Below are 20558 nucleotides of genomic sequence, written 5' to 3'. Positions count from 1 at the left end.
TAGAAAAGCATGAAAAGAGAAGAAAAGTAGGCCATGGATAGAGCCTTGGGGGCGATCCATGGTTAGCGGGCATGGCCAACAAAGGAGACTGAAAAGGAGCAGTCTGTCAGGTAGCAGAATGAGGAGAGAGCGGTGTCACACACACACACACACACACACACACACACACACACACAACAACAACAACAACCTAGAGAGAAGAAAGCATCAAGAAGAAGATGGTCAATACTGTCAAAAGGGGAGGGGTCAAAAGGAACCAAAAATTAATTTTGGGGGGGGGAATCTATATTAGAAAAAAATGTAGAAAAGCATGAACTTAACTCTCCTAACTTTAAATGTTTAAATATTCAACAATTCAAGAAAATAAAAGATAACAAATAAAATAAGAAAATAAAAACAAAACCCCACAATAACTTGTTTACTAGAAACACAACACAAAAGCTAAGACATAACGCAGAAGAAAAATGATGGAACAGAACAAAATTTGCTACACATCAGATTGTTGTTGTTGTTCAGTTGCTTTAGTCATCTCCAACTTTTTGGGCCTCAGATAGATTCCACTAAAAGCAAAAGTTGCAAAAGTATAATAAAACAAAAACAAAAGTTCACCACAAGCAAAAGCATAAAAAATGAAACTACACAATACTGAAAGGAAGCAAAGGCAAAAAGTATATCAATATTAAACATGTTCTCCAAATGCCTTACCATCTAAATTCATAAAGGAAAAATTAATTTAATTACAAGAAGACATATACAATAATATGATAATAGCAGAAGAATTTAGCATCCATTTCTCAGTTTGGGACATATCTAACAGAAAGATAAACAAAGGTAAAAATCTATAATTAAACAAATCGATAGAGAATCAAGGTAAAATTTTTATGTCATTTCATAAATGGGACTTTTAAAGCATATATGTATTTCTTGGCTTTACATGGACTCTTTAAAATAAAAATTTACCACATATTAGAACATAGAAATATTGAAAGAAAATATAAAATGCAGAAATATTAAATAGGTGTTAGAAACTGAATTACAATAAAAATTGTAGTTAGTTCCAAGAGCACAAACACCTACCTGCCCCAATAATAATAGAAGCTAGCACTTACTCAGTGGTTTAAGGTTTACAAAATGTGCTTCAATAGTATTGCATGTTATGCTAACAACCATCCAGGGGGTCTTAGATGCTATTATTATCCTCATTTTACAGATGAAGCTACTGAGGCAGAGTTAAATGACTTGCTCAAAGCCACACAGCAAGTTCATGCCCGAGGTCAGATTTTAACTCAGGTCTTCCTGACTCCATATCCAGTGTTCTGTCAACTATGCAAACTAATGGAGTGGGTCAAAGAACAAATTATGGAAACATTGAATAATTATTTGGAAAAAAAGGACAATGACAAAGAAACCAAAATTTCTGGGATATTTCAGACATTTACCAGCTGTGTAACCCTGGGCAACTTAACCCTGCTTGCCTCAGTTTCCTTATCTATTAAATGAACTGCGGAAACTGGAGAAAGACAACTCCATCGTCTTTGCCAAGAAAACCCCAAATATGGTACAAAGAATTGGAAACAACTGAAAATGACTGAACAGCAACAGCAACAAAAGGTCTCAGTGGAAAAATTGCATCCCTAAAACCTTATATTAACAAAATAGAAAAATAGGGGATTAATGATTTTAATGTGCATTTTAAAAACAGGAAATGCAGCAAATGAACTACCCAAAATAAACACAATAGGAGATACTGAAAATTAGAAGAGATATGGGTAAACCAGAAATAAAAAGACCATAAAAATAACAAACAAAACTAAAAGCTGCTTCTTTGAGAAAACTAAGAGAATTTATAAATCATTATCCCACCTGATTAAAAAGGGGATTGCAGAAAAATCAACACATTAGCAAATGAGCAAGTTGGAATTATAATAAAATCAGAAATAATACAGAAACTGCTTTTCACAGTTTTATGCTAAGAAAAATGAGAACAAAAAAGAGAAAAACTCCTTAAAAAATGAAAATCAAACTCTCCTAGCGATATGTTATAAAACTTGATAAAATAATAACAATTCCAAAGGGCTCATGATAAAACATGCTTCTCACCTACTGATAGAGAAGTTATGGCCTCAGACTACAAACTGCTATATGTTTTCTAGGACATAGCTAAAGGGGGAGTATGTTTTGCTTGATTATACAAATATTTGTAATAGCTGTTTTCTATGCTTGATTTCTCAATGGGAGGGATGGGGAGAGTTAGGGAAGGCGAAAGAGGGCAACTCCGCATTTGAAACTAAAATAAAAATTAAATTAAAATTTATATGGGATAACACTGTGGTGGGGTGAGAAAGTGGGATATTGGGAAAAATTCTGTTGACTTAAAAAAACCCCCAAATATATCAATATACATTTTAAAACACTCCTATTAAAGCTGGTTACTGGAGAGACAAAGATAAAAATAGTCCCTGCCCTCCAGGAGCTTATGTTCTACTAAGGAGAAATAATATTCACAAATAAATGAATGAATATTTGTAATCATTCACTTCATTTAAGTCCCAGCTAACAGTCTTCTTAATTAAGTCAGGAGTGAAACAAGGGTGTCCATTGTCCCCACTATTATTTAATATTGTACTAGAAATGCTAGCTATAAGCAATAAGAATGGGTGGTTGAGAATAATTTGTTCCATTGGCTGTGAAGGTAGCTTAAGTAGGTACTGTGGAGTACCTAGAGCTTGCTCAGACACCAAGGTCATTCACTGTACCCTGGGCCATTGCTAGTCATTCTGACTTTTGTCATGCCTTTGGACTTGGATGAGAAGACTCAGAAAGAGAGAAGGAGGCTGACAACTTTGTGCAATTCTACTACACCTAAATCCAATTCACATGCAAATTATAATGAGATCTGTGATGTCACTGGTCCTCTTTGAAAATGAAGCATGAACTACAACATAGCAATAACACAAGAAAAAGAAATAAATTAAGAACTGGGGAAACAAAACTATCACTCTTTGCAGACAATATGATAGTATACTTAGAGAATCTTAGAGAATCAACTAAAACTAGTTGAAACAATTAACAACTTTAGCAGAGCTGCAGGATATAAAACAAATAATCAGTGTTTCTACATATTACCAACAAAGTCCAGCAGGAAGAGACAGAAAAAGGAATTCAATTTAAAATAACTGCAGAGAATACAAAATTCTTGGGAGTCTACCTGCCAAGACAAACCCAAAAAACAGGATCATGAGGAACAAATGGATAAACTTGATTACATTAAATTACACAGTTTTTGCAAAAGCAAAACTAAAGCAACTAAGATTAGAAGGAAAGTAGGAAACTAGAAAAAAATTAGAGCAAGTTTCTCTACTAAAGACCTTATTTCTCAAATATATAGGGAACAGAGTCCAATTTATAAAAAACTGAGTTATTCACCAATTGATAAAAGGTCAAAGATATGTGCAGGTAGCTTTCAGAATAAGAAATCAAAGCTATCTTTAATAATATGGGGAAAAAATGCTTGAAATCACTATTCATTTGATATTTAGTAGTTCAGTCATGTCTGACTTTTTGTGACCCCATGGATCATAGCTCAAAGACCCTTCTACCTTCCACTATCCTTAAAGTCTGTCCATATTCATGGTTTCCATGACGTTATCTATCCATTTCATCCTCTTCACACCTCTTTTCCTTTTCCTTTCCCAACATCAGGGTCTTTTCCATTGAGTACTGTCTTTTCATTACATGGCCAAATTATTTAAGCTTCAGCTTCAGTATTTGACCTTTCAGGAAATAAATAACCTGAATTATTTTTATAAGTATTGATTGATTGTATCTTCTTGCTGTCCAAAGGACTCACAAATGTATTCTCCAGCACTACAGTTTGAAAGTGATGATTCTGCAGCACCCAGCTTTCCAGTCCAATTCTCACAGCCATACATTACTACTGGAAAAATCATAGCTTTGATTCTATGGACCTTTATCAGAAATGCAACATCTCTGCTTTTTAGTATGCTGTCCAGATTTGCCATAGCTTTCTTTCCAAGGAGCAAGCATTTTTTAATTTCATGGCTGTAATTGCCATCTGTAATGATCTTTGAGCCCAAGAATATAAAATCTGACACTGCTTCCATTTCTTCTCCTTCTCTTTGCCAAGAAGTGATGAGACTAGTTGCCAAGATCTTAGTTTTTTTTGATGTTAAGCTTCAAGTCAGCCTTAACACTCTCTTCTACCCTCATCAAGAAGCTTCTTAAGTCCTCTTCACTTTCTGCCATCAGAGTGGTATCACCTGCATATATGAGATTGTTGATATATCTCCTGGAAAACTTCACTCCAGCTTTTGATTCATTTAGCCTGGCATTTTGCCAGATGTGCTTTGCATATAAGTTAAATAATTAAGGTGATAATATACAGCCTTATTGTACTCCTTTTCCAATCTTAAACCAATCAGTTGTCCCATGTTCAGCTCTTGGCTCACATACAGGTTCCTCAGGAGACAAGGAAAATCATCTGGTACTCCCTTCTCTTTGAGGACTTGCCACATTTTGTTTTGATTCTCACCAGCTCGTTTTACAGACAAGAAACTGGGGCAGTTAAGTGACTTGCCCAGGGTGATACAACTAGTGTCTAAGTCTTAATTTGAACTCAAGAAGATGATTCTTTCTGACTTCGAGCCTGTCACTCTATTCACTATGCCACCCAGCTACCCCTTTGATTATAGAAATGCAAATTAAAACATCTCTGAGGTACCATCTCATAAACTGGCTAATATGAGAGAAAAGGAAAATGACAAATGTTGGAGGGGATGTGGAAAAATTGGTATGCTAATGCATTATTGGTGGAGTTGTAAACTGGTCCAACCATTCTGGAGAACAATTTGGACCTGTGTGCAAAAGGGCCACAAAACTTCATACCCTTTGACCCATAAATATCATTACTAAGTCTGTATCTCAAAGAAATCAAAGAAAGAAAAGCACCTATTTATTAAAGAAGATATAGCAGCCTTTTTGGTGGTGCCAAAGAACTGGAAATTAAGGGATGCCCATCATTTGGGAATATTGAGCAGAATGGTTTTAGAGAAACCTGGAAAGACAAATATGAACTGATATAAAGCAAAGTGAGCATAACCATGAGAACAGTGCACACAGTAAGAGTAATATTGTATAATGCTCAACTGTAAACGAATTAGCTATTCTGATTGAGACATTGATCCAAGACAATTCTGAAAGGATTGTAATGAAAAATGCTGTCTACTTCCAGAGAATCAACTGATGGAGTCGGAATGCAAATTGAAGCATAATTTTTTTACTCTTTATTTTCCTTGCTTTTTTGAACATGAAAATGTTCTGCATGATTTCACATGTATAATTGATATTACATTTCTTGACTTCTAAATAGGTGGGGAAGAGACAAGATAGAAAGAGAATTCAAAACTCAATTTTAAAAAATGCTAAAATAAATAACTACTAATAATTGTACTACTAATTTCACAATTCATTGTGGGGAATGCATTTTATAAAACATAAAGCAATATAGAAATGTTTAGTATTATAGGTGTGATTGTTTTTATATAAACGTTTAAAAACATAAAAAGACAGTATTAGTAAGGGCCACAATGGCAATACAAATAATAATTATTGAAAAGAGATCAGAGAAGGGAAGGTTAACTTGAATTGGAACAAGTTGGAAACTTTATAGAGGAAGCAAGATTTCAGCAGAGCTTTGAAAGATGGCTAAGTTGTGGGTAGGTACACATCTCAGTAGCTGTCATATCTGTATCACTAGTTATGGTGCTGACAAGAAAAAAAAAATTTTGTTTAAAAAAGTGGAAAGGAGAACCACATATAAACCACATATACCACATATAAAACTGTACTACAAAGCAAGTCATAAAAAAATTATCAGCAAAAAATAGAAAAGTCGATCAGTGAACCAAATTAGGTATACAGCATACAGAAATTAACAAAAATAGTAGCATAATGTTTAGGAAATCTAAATGCTGTGATTCCTGGGATAAGGGCTCACTATGTGATAAAACTGCTGGAAAAACTGGAAATCAGTCTGGCAGAAAGTTGGAGTATAACATGATCTCATAATATACACTACAATGAGCTCTAAGTGAGCACATGACCTAGATGTGAAAACACCCATCATAAACAAAACTTTTACAGAGGAGGTGTTCGTGACTAGGCCAGGGATGGTGAGGATCACAGAAGATGAAACAGATACTTTTAATTATACAACTTTGAAAATACTCTTACACAAGTAAAATGGATGCAGTTAAAATAAGGAGGAACTTATTATCTGGGGTGAAAAATCATTGCAGCAAGTCTTTCTGATGAAGATCTGATATCCAAACTATATATGGAAATTATTCTAAATGTATAAGTGTGACACCAAATTTGACATATAATTGCCATTGGATAACAAGAGGTCATTGGCGACCTTTAACCTGTCAGTTTCAGAAGCTATTCATTCATCAACCTTTTTTTTCTGGAGTTTAGGCCCAGGTACTGGAGACAACTCTAATCAGCTTACAAAAGCAAATGTTTACATTTTCAGCATGAACATTTACACCTCAGAAACTGGCAAAAAAAAAAACAGGCTTAATTTATTGTTTCATTGATTGTCTAGACTTAAGAAAGCAATGTAAAAATATTTAGAATTTAGATTAAACTTAAATTTGCATCATGCTTTTGGAAAACCAGCTGTTAGACATCTGCCAGTACACCTTTTGTTCAGTGATAAACTGTACCAGATTCATTTTGGTGAATATGAGCTCCCTGAAGGCAGAGCCCTTTTGTCCCTAGAACTTACAGCAGTGACTGATATGCTCAGTTAAGCTTATTGACTGACTGACTAAACAGGAAAATGTCTGCTCAAAATTGTGAAGTCCTAGAACCATATTGCAGTGGGAGGAGAGAAAGCGGTCAGTCAACCAATCACCAAGCATTTCTTGAGTACCCACCAATGATACTGCAGCAAGATACTATGATAATTGCTAGAAATAGTGAGTATAGAATACTTTTGGAGAAATTTTGTAGTAAAAGAATGAAAAGGAATAGAAGCCTAGCTCTAAAGGTTAGCAAGCCAAGACCTGCGTATATTTGGAAACAGTATGGAAGAAGACAGTGAGGAAGGAGAGATGGACAATAGTGATGAGAGAGAAATTATTTCCATGATGAGGCATTGCTTTTGGAGGATGGAGGGAACAGGATCAAGGTTTTAGGTGGATAAAGTTTTTCACTAGAATGAAGGGAATTAACAGAAAATAGGTAGGACAGAAAGATAATATATTCAGTCATCCCTAACCTCTGTTTAGGGAGCATGGCATCTAGAGGGAATTACTCAGCCCAATGAACCTCTGTCTATGACTCTAAGCCTGAGAGATTACATTTCCCTTCCATGGGGACTGAAACTCCAGCATAAACCTTAGCTTTTTGCCACTGATGAGCACAGTATAGAGCTCTGACAGACATCCAACAGGAACTGTTCAGTATCATTTATGAGAGGGAATCAAAGGCTATGGTAAGTCTGATCTGACCAGGGTTAGATTGGGATGAAAAGAAAAGAACTCAGGCTCAGGCTATTTAGAACAGAGAAGCAGAGGAAAGGGGAAAAGCAGATGTCAAACACAGAGGGAATGAAAGACAAGGGAAAAATAGATCAGAAGAACATGCTCATGAATCCATGCCAACAAAGTGACTATTCTAAAATCTGGGCTCCTGATATCCTGTTCTTGGTGTTCCCTTCCTCAATCTAAAATGGAGTGACCATTGTCTTCCAAGGGGATTTTTGCTTCCATTACACCGTGAATTATTTCTTATTGGTCAGAATTAAATATTGAAAAACAAATTTTCCCAAAATGAATAATAGAAAGCCTTGATGTGACTCAGGATAGAAGTCCAGGTTTTCTAATGATAGTCCTTGGAAGTGGCTATCAACTCATAAGTATTATAGGGCCTTGGGCACCAGCTACAAAAAATCCACTTGAGCAGAACAGGTCAAACATTAGCTCAGGGATCATATTACTGTATGGATGCACGTATGAATGCTTGTATGTATCTTAAAATCTCTGAGCTTAAGAGCTGGAACTTTAGAGATCAATTTACAAAATGGTGTTTCTAAACACACACCTGATCAGGTCATGCTTCTGCTCAATGAAATCTACTGGCTTTTTATGACTTTAAGCTCAAATAGGAGCTCCTTTGTTTGGCCCTGGAAGTGCTTCAAAATCTGGCTGCAGGCTACCTTTCCAGCCCTTGTTATATCAATCATCTATCTTGAAGCACGATACAGCCTAGCCAAACTAGCCCTCTGGCAGTTTCTTAGAAATTACCTTCCTATCACCACCACCATTTTCTGCACAGGCAATGCCCATACCTACAATGCACTTCCTCCTCAACTACTTCTCTTAGAACCCTTTGTTATTTACTAAGTTCAGCTAAAACACCATTCATTTCCTATTTTCAGACTTTGCTCAGCCTCTGGGGTGAGTGACGCACTCCAAATCATTTTCTGTGTATTTTGCATGTATCATAATTGTACATATATTGTCTCCTGCTATGGAATGGGAACTCCCAGAAGTCAAGCAGCCCTATTTTATCTGAACTATTTATCTCCAGTACCTAGTCTGGTCCATGACAGTGGCAAGCAATGCTTGTTGGTTGATGGATTGGCCTGGATATGGAGGAATCTTCCTTATTTAAGCAAAAGTCAAGGTCATTACCATACTCACTCACCTACTCTGTAACCCCTTTATCTGGAGTCTGTATAAACATGGTGTTTAAGTGATTTCCTCTGTCATAAATCAGATGTAGCATCCTATGGAGCAAGGAAATGCAGGAGCCTTACTTATGTTCCTTCTGTTTCCAACAGTTCCTTAAAACCACCTTTTGCTACATAGAGATCAGCCAGGTAGAGCACTCAGAGAAGGAAAGGATATAAGGAAAGAAGAGTGGCTTAAGGAATATGATTATTTCCTCTGTGCTGGAATGAATTGGGTTTAAATATGTACTTATATTTTTTTCAGATTTTTGTCTCAGTAAGAGGAGCAGTACAGAGATCTTTTTCTGGGAAGAAGGATCTATTTGTATTGATGAGAGCTGACAACAATCTGTGGCGGGATGTCCCTGAATGACACAGAATTTCACCCTGCCTTCTTCCTGTTGCTTGGGATCCCAGGACTGGAAGCCGTACATCTCTGGATGGGTTTCCCTTTTGGTGCTGTATATGTAATTGCACTAATGGGGAACATTACCATCCTCTTTGTGATCCAGAAGGATCGAAGCCTTCATCAACCCATGTTTTATTTCTTAGCCATTTTGGCCACCATTGACCTAGGCCTGTCCACAACTACCATTCCCAAGATGATGGGGATCTTTTGGTTCAGCCTAAAGGAGATTGCATTTGGAGGCTGCCTGACTCAGATGTTCTTCATCCACTTCTTCACAGTCATGGAGAGCATTGTGCTAGTGGCTATGTCCTTTGATCGATATGTTGCCATCTGCAATCCACTCCGGTACAGCACAATCCTTACCAATAAAATCATTGGCATCATTGCAGAGTTGGCTATCTTGAGAAGTCTGTGCATGGTGGCTCCACTAGTTTTTCTCCTACTGAGGCTTCCATTCTGTGGAAAACATATCATTTCTCACACCTATTGTGAGCACATGGGTATTGCCCGGCTGGCTTGTGCCAACATCAGGGTCAACATTATATTTGGACTGGTGAATATTTCTGTCTTATTATTGGATGTGGTTCTGATTGCATTCTCTTATGCTAGAATCCTTCATGCTGTCTTCCACCTCCCATCACGGGATGCCCGTCTGAAAGCCCTCAGTACCTGTGGTTCTCATGTCTGTGTCATCTTGTCCTTTTTCACCCTGCATTTTTCTCCTTCCTCACCCACCGCTTTGGCCACAACATCCCTCATTATATTCACATCCTTCTGGCAAATCTCTATGTGGTTGTTCCACCTGCTCTCAACCCTGTCATTTATGGGATTAGGACTAAACAGATCCGTGATAGAGTGATGACTATCTTCCTGAAAAAAGAGTGATGCTAACAGAGGAAAAACAACAACAGATGAACCCCCTTGGATTCATTCACTGAGGGATTCCAGTGAACTCGGTGGTATAGCGGATAGAGGGCTGACCCAGAGTGAGGAAGACCTGGTTTCAAATCCTGTTATAAACACCTATTCATTATTTTATCCTAGGTAAATAATGTAACCTCTCTGACTTTCAGATTATTCCTCTATATAAAACAATACCTGTCTCCTAGAGTTTATTTATTGAGGCTCAAATGAAATAATGTATTGTAATGTAAGTGATTAGAGGAAATTCTCAATCCACTTGATGAGCTTATAGGCAGGTGAGGCTTTGGATCTTTCATAATAATGGTAGTTAGTGTTTCTATGGCACTTTTGGTTTTCTAAGTGCTTTATTTGATCCCCACACCAACCCTGGTAAGTAGGTGTTATTATTATCTCCATTTTACAGACCTACTAACTATGTGAAACCACATTTGAATGCAAGTGTTTTTGACTCCAGGACTAGTGGCCTACCCACTGCACCACCTAGCTGACAATTCGTATTGCTCTCCTTGTAGGATATAGACATGCACATTGGTGTTTTGTTAAGAGGACAACAACAACTTCTGATTAATATAAGTAACCAGGGCTGCCCAGAGTGATATGGTTGACTGAGACTTTTAGGAAGATTAATTTTTGTCTGAGTAGCAATACCACACATGGCCTAGTTAAAAAAAAAAAGACTAACATACTGCTACTATCAGTCCTTTTTTGCCTTTTTCTCTTGAGTCTCTTAATTGGACGGCATTGATTGGGGGTTGGTGAGATTTGTTCCTAAGCTCCAAGAGATTCCTCAGCTTTGGAAAACTGAGAAGGAACTCCAAGCCCTTAATTTCTGCCTTTCTTTTTTCTTTTCTGAGTATAGGTCAGAAACTGGAAAACTGGAAAACAAAGACTGTATATTACAGCATTATCTGGGCAGTAGTGGAATAGCAGTAATTATTATTGAATCACATAACAGGGACAGATATGTTCTTGTCCATGTGGCCAGAGAGGGGAATTCATGGACAATATTCCTGAATTTCCACACTGGTGTATAGGAGAGGGCATTTTGATTTCCAAGGTAGCATGATTTTATAGAATAACCTTGTAGTTAAAACAAAAAAAAAAAAGAAAGAAGGAAAGAAAGAAAGATTTCTTGGGCAGCACCACACTTGGGGGTAAGTCATGATTAAATCAAAGTTCAAGTTTAAGAATTTGAGGATTTAGCCTCTAAAAATAGACCAGATTGATTGATGAAAGAGAGAGAGAGAGAGAGAGAGAGAGAGAGAGAGAGAGAGAGATTCTATGCATTATATTTTAAATATGCTGAAATAAATTCAGTCCTATACCTTATATCCACTTGTTATCTTCAAATATATCTTTTACCTGTGTCTATGGAAGCTATCTTTGGAGATTTCCTGGAATAAATTCTGGAAGGAGTCCAAGTAAATCAATAAGAATTTGACCTCTTAGTATCAGTCCCTTAGCTCAGACTTCATCTATATGACTCTGGGTCAGGGGCCATATATATAAACATTAAAATGTTTTGTAATAATTAAATTGCTACATTAATGTCAGTTATTATGATTATGTTGAATATTTTTCAAAATAATAGAGACAAGATAAGAGGGATTGATGCTTTGTGAGAAAACATTTCTCCCACTTTTAATGTATTCATATTGTTTTGAGAAGCTATAATACATGAAAACAAGTTCTTGCTGAATGTTAAATCTGTTTAGAAAATGTTTGAAAAATATTTTTCTCATAACAATCATGTAATATAAGTATTATCAATTCCATTTTATAGCTGACACAGTTAATAAAATGGACTTCAAATTAAATCACCCTTTTCACTGGAAAATTCTTGGAAAATGATAACACAAATATCACTCCAAGGCTTCTAATAATGGAAATATTCTACCCACCTAAGAATATGAGTCCTCTTTTGAAGAGTTTTATTTCTTAGGAAGGTTTTATTCCTCTTAAACAAATATCTCCTTACTTTTACCTATTGCTTCTTCTGCCCTCAGAGGTCAAACTGAACCATGCAATCCTCTGCTATTCAGCAGTTTTTCAGGTATCTTAGGAGAGTGAGGGTCCTTGTTTTTCCAGCTACATCAACTTATCCTCCCATAGTAAGTTTTCAATACCCTCAGCATCCAATCTGAATACACTCCATCTGGCCATTGTCTTTCCTAAAATGCTGAGAACTGAAATCTGTATTCCAAATATCGTCTGCCCAGGGCTAAGTGCAGTAGTAACATTTCCTCCTGTATTATAGACACTCTTTTTCTTTTAATGTAAGCTAAGATTACATTAGCATTTTTGCTTCCATGTCACACTTTGGACTCATTTGCTTAAGAAGCAGGCTGGAGCCAGATTGAAAAAGTTTTAAGAAGCTGAGAAGTTTGGGTTAGAAAGACAGTAAGGAGTAGTTAACATTTTTCCGGGAGGGGGATCAGATAGTCAGAGATGGCTTTATCTTTTATTAAACCACAGGCCTCAAAGACAAAGTGTCATTTGACAGAATTTCATTTGATATGCTCAGTGGTTTTCTTCATATGTTTTGATTAATTAACAAATGGTTTCCTAACATTTCCCACATCCCCTAATCATACAGTCACCACAACACTGTGTGTTGGCCTTTCCTTTACACGATTCCCTCCAAAGGTGTTAATTTTGTTGGACATCCCCATACTTGTTAAAGAAAGCTCTGTGAATAAATGCTTACTGTTGTAGTGCTGGAGAGTTCAGATGAAAGGTACAGGACCACACAAAGACTGCTGAGAAACCTTTACTGCTAGTCAGAAGAGGAGTAGGAGAACAGCTGGTAGCAGGGACAAACTCAGTATGCGGCCCCCATGCTTGCAATGGGAAGCACAAAGAGTGGGAGGAGGGAGGTGTGGGGAGGGGAGCAATTGCCCACGCTCCAATCCAAGGCCTAGCGTCCTTTCCATCTCAAAATTATACATTGTTTGAGACATAAACCCAGTATGATACCAATAGGAGATTTCCCTATTTGAACCTATAAAGTGAGGATATTTCCTGGATTATCTAATATATACTGAGGAGCAATTTTTTTTTTACAGACGACATTGTACTGATGGGATTAAGCCTTAAAATTGTTCAGAGAACATTCCTAGATATTCACAGTCAACTAACAAAATGAACTTATCTATCTATTCATTCAGTTCTAATAAAATGTTTGTTTTAAAAATACAAATTTGTTTCAACATGATTAATATATTAGGGGAAGGGTATAAGCATTTCTATAGTCCCTACTATGTTCCTGGCAGTGTGCTAAGCACTTTTTATAAATATCTCATTTGATCTTCAAAACAACCCTGTGATAGGTGCTATTATTATCCCAATTTTACAATTGAAAAAACTGAGGTTAAGTGACTTGCCTAAGCACCGGCCCTGAAGTCAGGAGTACCTGAGTTCAAATCCGGCCTCAGACCAAACACTTGACACGTACTAGCTGTGTGACCCTGGGCAAGTCACTTAACGCCAATAGCAAAAAAATAATAATAATAATAATAAGTGAATTGCCTAGAGTCACAAAGTCAGTAGGGTCTGAGGCCAGCAGAATTAAACTTAGATATTCCTGGTTCCAGCCTCAGCACTCTACCCACTGCACAACCAGCTACATCTAATATGAGGGAACAATTTGAGCATAGTATGAATTGTATATTTACCTATGTGATTTCATTTCCAAAGAGATAATGAGGACAATGAGGCTTAACTGCCCACATCTACTATTACAATTTCCATCATATTTCAGATAACCTTTTTTTTTCCTACTGTTTCATAATAACTCACGAACTAAAACTCTTCCAATGCCCACTTTCATGAGACAACTTCCAGTCTTTTTCAGGGTAAAGTGAAATATTTATTGTATAACTTCTGGTGCAATAGCAGCTATGGGTGACAGAGGGCTGTTCTGCACCCACAAATTTCATCTTCCCCCACCATTCTCTTCCACGTGCATGGTCCTTGGCCTATCAAGGCTGCTCTCTCACCCAGAACAGTTATTTTTGCCAGACAGACAACCTGGGCACAGGTCAAGCAGCAGCCTGAGACTATGGACATAAACTGCCACCATTTATTATAGAATTTATGTATAACCCATGGCACAAAGAATTATTTGAATTATACTCTTTTCATTGTCAGAGATTGATTATTCAATGTTTGGCATCTATGTGAGAGTAAGTTGGTGATAGCTAGAGATGAGAGATATCCTGATCTTCTGGCTTCCATCTTTGAAGGAGAAGACACATGTTTTTATTCTCTCTTTAGGTTCCTGAAGGAAGAGAAAAGACTGGTGGGAAAAAGCCAACGGGTAAAAGAGCCAGTAATCTCTGTCATATTCCTACCCTCAGCTTGCTAAACAAGAGATTTGGGGATCTAGCCATGAGTGAGATCTGAGGCTCTCTCCTATTTGAGATGAGTTTTCTTACTCTCAATAGGAGAGATCATTTGCTCTGTATTGTCTGGTATATATTCTTCTATGTATACTTTCTCTGATGTCTGTTTTGCTATTGATTTGGATAAATGTTTATATTTGTTATACTCTATGTATATTCATTGTGGAACTAGCACCTAGTGGCAAGAGAACCTAGCTTTGGATATATAGCTTGGGACACTTCTTCCCCATTAAAGGATAGCAATTAGGGGCACAGCTTGAACCTAAAATACATTTTACTAGACTAACAATATTTAAGGTTGCAGGTAGATGTATTTCTAACTTAGCACCTCCACTTTCCAAGGAGAACAGAATGGCCTCAACCTCCTGCTCCCTCCTTGTAGGAAAAAAAATCTGCTTTGGTGAAGGTAAAGGAGAAAAGACTATAAATAACTTTTCTTTCCCCTCTGTCAGCCAAATCCACATGTAGACTACATGGGTAAACCCATATATAGCCTACATGGGCAAACCCACATATAGCCTACATGGGCAAAACACAATACACCAATCATCACTCTACATATACATTTCTTATTAATTTAACATGTATAAAATGGTGATACCATTTTATTAAGTCCATTTCTTAACCCCCTTTTGCAATGATATGTTTTAGCTGTGAGATTCAATATCCTACTTCCATAATAAGTTCATTTAATTTTCCTTTCTTTGACAAAAGTAAATTTTTTCTCAAATTTCATTTTCTGTTTCTTTCAACAACCAAACTACAAACATAAAGTGGTATCTTATTTAAGAAAAAAAAAGTCCTAAGAATTAAATGCATTCAAAGTTGAAAAGTGACCCGTCAAGAGGTAATTCCCTGTCACTCCAGGCATCTAGTGAAGGTTGAGTGACCATTTTCAAGACTATTTTAGAAGTTCTTGTACCCTTACATATTGGATTTGAAAAATTTTCATATCCCTCACTACTATGATACTAGGACTTTGATTTTTTATGATTGACATTTTCTTCATGGTTATAATATTTTATTTTAATTTGAAGATTCATTTATTGGTTAATGCAATAAAATTAAATAAACATTTATGAATCACCTACTAAGTGCAAGCTACTGGACTATATATTAGGGATATGAGGATGGCAATGAAACAGTTCTTCCCCTCAAAGAGACTAGATTCCACTGTGAGGACAGAGCACAAATGTTTCAAAACCAGACAGTCTCATAGTTGGGCCTTCAAAGGAGAGGACATCAACAGATTGAGATAGGATGAGAATGAGTCCACAGAGGCTATTAGCCTCCCACAGGGGCTAATATTTCTTTCAGAGGAAATGAAATCTCAGGCAGTGACAGTTTCTTTTGTTGTACAGTTTCAGAGTTTAACCATCATTAACATGTCATTGTTCACTATATCTGCAGAATAATGAACAGGAAAAAAAGACAAAGAGAACTTATGTACTGCCCAAAAGTCTATAAAGCTGTGCATACCTTATGTGCATATCCCAGAAATGCCACCTATAGGTCTGTACTCCAAAGAGATAAAAAAGAGGAAAGGACCTATATGTATAAAAGTATTTATATATTTATAGCAGCTCACTTATGGTGGCAAAAGATTGGAAATAAAAGTTATGCCCGTCAATTGGGTAAGGGCTCAACAAGTTATGACAGATGATTGTGATGGAATCCTAGTGTGCTCTAAAAAATAATGAGCAGGAGAGTTTCAGAAAAACCTGGGAATATTTATAAGAATGAGCAAGGTGAAGTGAGCAGAACCAGGAGAACATTGTACACAGTAGCAACAATATTGATACAAGGATCAAATTAAGTATCCTAATCAACACAATGATCCTTGACAATTCTCAAGCACCTGTGATGAAAAATGCTGTCCACCTCCAAACAGAGATCTGAAGAACTCTGAGTAAAGACTGAACCATATTTTTCAGTATCTTTATGTTTCTTGCTTCTTACCGTTTTGCTTTGTTTATTTTGCAACGTGGTTAATATGGAAATATGTTTTACATGACTTCACAAGCAAGGTGATCATGCTGCTTGCCTTCTCAATGGATGTGGGAGGGATAGGAAGGAAAAAGAAAAAGTGGAACTTGATTTGCAAGAAAAAATGAAGAAAATAAAAGATAATCAGAGAAAAGGAAAGAGCTCATAAATGAAAAAGAAAACTTAACAAAATGTTTAGAGAGACTTGAAAAAGGATTTTTTTAATTCACTAACTGAGAGAAAAAAGCATCAGAATCAGATAGAGAAAAGGAATTGATAAGTAAAACTGCAAAAGTAGAGAAATGGAAAACAAACTAGGTATGGCGGCAATGAGTGGGAGGGGAGGAGATCTAAAGGACTAGGGTTGTCTTTAGGTAGATTGAACAAATATAGCAAGAAATAAAGCATTATTGTACAGAAGAGTTAAATGCCTACTATGTTCCAAGCACTATGCTAAGTAATTGGGATAGAAAGTAATGCACACACACACACACACACACACACACCCCATCCCTGGTCTATAGGATCTGTTTACTGGGGGTGACAACAGGCAAATAACTACATACAGGCAACATATATAGACACAAATCATAGAGATAGACGTACACATCGGTATAGTAATGATAAATAGATATATACAGGGTAACTGAGATTTAATTTCAGAGGGAATGGCCTAGCATCAAGGGGGATCAAGAAAGGGACCAGGTAATGAAAGGTTTTAAAAGTAAACTATTTTGTATTTGACCATAGAAGCCAATGGATTTGACTGAATATGGAGGTGACATGGTCAAACATGTGCTTTAGGAAGATCAATATGATAGCTGAATGGGGGATGGATACACACTGTGCCTGGCACATGTGAAATATTTAATAATTGCTTGTTGGTGACTTTGAATGAAAAAGACAAGGCAAGAAGACTAACCAGAAGATTATGCAATAGTCCTGGCATGAGGTGAAGAAAGCCAGAATAAGGTTAATGGCACTGTCAGACGATAGATGGTGTAAATGAGAGATGTTGCAAAAGTAGAAATGAAAGGACGTGGCAAGAGATTGGAGGGGGATAGGTGATGACAGCATGAGAAGATGGATGCATGCGTGATGGAATGTTGGTATGCTCAATAGTATTTAGAAAGGTAGGAGGAGGGGAAGGTTTGAGGGACATACTACTATTAGATCTATATTCCTAAGTGACCAAAGAAAAAGGAAAAGGACTCATCTGTACAAAATTATAGAAACTCTTTTTTTTTGTGGTGGCAAAGTTTGGAAACTGAGGGAGTACCATCAATTAGAGAATGGATTAACAAGTTATATGGATGTGATGGAATATTCCCGTTCTATTAGAAATGATGAAGAGGACTGTTTCACATGAGTCTGGGAAGACATGTTTGAACTGATGTGGTGTGGTGAGCAGATTCCAGAGGACAATTTGTAACACTAAAAACAATATTACAGAGACAAACAATTTTGAATGACTTGGGAACTCTGATAAACACAATGACCAATCATCATTCCAAAGCAACTCATGCTGAAATATACTGCCACCTACTGACAGAGAAGTGATGGAGTCGAATACATATTGAGATATGTTTTCTTGGACATAAAGGGAATTTAGTTTTGCTTCATTATACAAATGTTTGTAAGAGTGGTTTTGTTTACTTGGTTTTTCAATGGGAAAGATGGGAAGAGCTAAAGAATGGGAAAGAGGACAGCTCTTCATTTGAAACTAAAATAAAAATTAATTTTTTTGGCAAGGCAATTGGGGTTAAGTGACTTGCCCAGGGACACACAGCTAGTAAGTGTGAAGTATCTGGTCTGAGACTGGATTTGAACTTGGTTCCTCCTGATTCCAGGGCCAGAATAAAAATTAATTTTAAAAAATTATGTGGTATGATATTCTGGGTGGAGGAGAAAGTGGGATACTGGGAAAAATTCTGGTGAGTAACCCCCCCCCCATATCAATAGACATTTTGAAGCATTTCTATTGAAGCTGGGTACCAGGGAGACAAAGACAAAAATAGTCCCTGCCCTCCAGGAGCTTATGTTCCACTAAGGAGAAATAATGTTCACAAACAAATGAATTAATGAATCGATATTTGTAATCATCACTTCATTTAAGGTCCAACTTAAATGATTGTTTCTGCACTAAATGGTCCCTGATACCCTCTCTCCCAAGAAAAAGTTATTCTGCTTCAAATTCTCCTAGAACACTTTTTCTGAACTTCTTTTGTTTTGATCTCATTTTACCTCTCTAAATGCCTATTTGTGTACATCTAATACTTATCCATATTAAAATAGAGACAATCTTTCTTTGTTTTTCTTTTTGTACCTGGAGCAGCTCCTTTTAATTGGTTTTAGCACAGGACATAGAATGTATCCAAGCACTACCACTTTATAGAGAAGCGTTGTAACCACCAGGAAATGACAGAGTCACTAGATAGAAAGTTTTTGGAATTACAGTGCAATAATTGGGAGTAAAGATTCTTTCCTTCCTTCCTTTCTTTCTTTCTTTCTTTCTTTCTTTCTTTCTTTCTTTCTTTCTTTCTTTCTTTCTTTCTTTCTTTCCTCCTTCCTTCCTTCCTTCCTTCCTTCCTTCCTTCCTTCCTTCCTTGCTTCCTTCCTTCCTTCCTTCCTTCCTTCCTTCCTTCCTTCCTTTTTCTCTTTCTTTCTTTGTAAAGACTCTTTCTACTTGGGCTAGAAGCATAAACACTAGAAGCCTTTTCCACATCCTTACACCTGGGTCCAAAAGTCTCAGAGCTCTTTGCTTAGGGACCTGGCAACTTTTCCTGGTAGTCTAATCCCCAGGGAACTCTGATAAAAAGAATGCTCCTGAGGATTTGTGGAAAGAGAGCAGCTGCAGCATGAATCTTGCATTTTTAAGTCTGGACAGATGTGGAACTGAGTCAGGTGCTGGGCTACAGCATCTGAAACTTGGCCATAGTCAAGGCTGGTGAGTTGACACTTGTCAAGGATGTGAATCAAATATAAGAGCCTGGAAAGGGAGGATGCTAGGTAGGACATGGATCTTTGGGTGAAACAGAGCTGCTGATCTCTTGACTCTAAGGTTTTCTCCTAAAAGAAGGAAAGGAGAACTCCATGGGACATTTCGAATCTAAAAGTTTTTATGGCCTGTGATAACCCTTGACCCTTCTCCCCACTCCTTTAGAGGCATAAAGTGATGATGTGTCAAGCAGTGATGGTTTGGGAGGGGAGAGTCAAGCATGACCAGGGATAGAAGTTTCTCTAGCACTCAAATTCTTTCACATGACAATCATTTAAATATAACAACATCTTTTTATAGATATGCAAAGTTTGTTCTTACAACAGCTTTGTGACATAGGTGGTTTATTATTATTATTATTGTATCCATTTTAAAAGTGAGGAAACTGACGCCAGAAGATATTAAATGATTTAATGTCACATGAGGAGTGCCAGTGTTTCAGCAGAGTAGGGTCACTGTTTGTTATAATATATCAAGGATTAGGTTATGGATTATATTAAATCATGAGTTCTTAACCTTTTTGTATCATGAACTATTTTGGTAACCTGGTGAACTCTATGCACCTTTTCTCAGAATAATGTTTTAAAATCATAAAATAAAACACAGAGGAGTAAAAAGAAACCAGTTACATTGAAATTAAGTTATCAGCATATTAAGAAAATGAGACCACAGGTATCAAATACCTGTACTATGTCTAATCTATCAATCAACAGGCTTTTATTAAGCATCTACTATATTCCAAGCAGGTACAAAAGAAGGGAAGGAAATCTGCCTATTAAAGATTACCTTTTATCAGAGAGACAATTTGTACCCATATAGGTCGATATAAAATTCATATATACAAAATAAATGTAAATAAATATAAGGTTTTTAGGGAAAGAAGGGGATTCTATGCATAAGAGTTGAGGAGGACCTGAATTTTAAGTGTGGGAAATGCCCAGTGCAAAGGCATGGAGATGAGAGATGCATTGCCCTGTGGGAGAAACAAAAAAGCTACTTTAGCTAAACTGCAGAGCACGGAAAAGGGGAATAATGTATAATGAGACCAGAAAGATAGGCTGGAACTGGCTTGTGAGAGGT

At 36.8% G+C, this 20558-nt stretch overlaps 1 pseudogene; it reads left to right on the top strand.

Moving 5' to 3' along the window:
• Positions 1–9117: 9117 nt before the first annotated feature.
• Positions 9118–10052, top strand: LOC110200509 (olfactory receptor 52E8-like; annotated as a pseudogene).
• The last annotated feature ends 10506 nt before the right edge of the window (positions 10053–20558 follow it).

The sequence above is a fragment of the Phascolarctos cinereus genome, unplaced genomic scaffold, assembly GCF_003287225.1.
Source record: "Phascolarctos cinereus isolate Bilbo 61053 unplaced genomic scaffold, phaCin_HiC Scaffold_726;HRSCAF=1367, whole genome shotgun sequence".
Classification (NCBI taxonomy): Eukaryota; Metazoa; Chordata; class Mammalia; order Diprotodontia; family Phascolarctidae; genus Phascolarctos; species Phascolarctos cinereus.
This window is presented reverse-complemented; position numbering and strand designations above follow the sequence as displayed.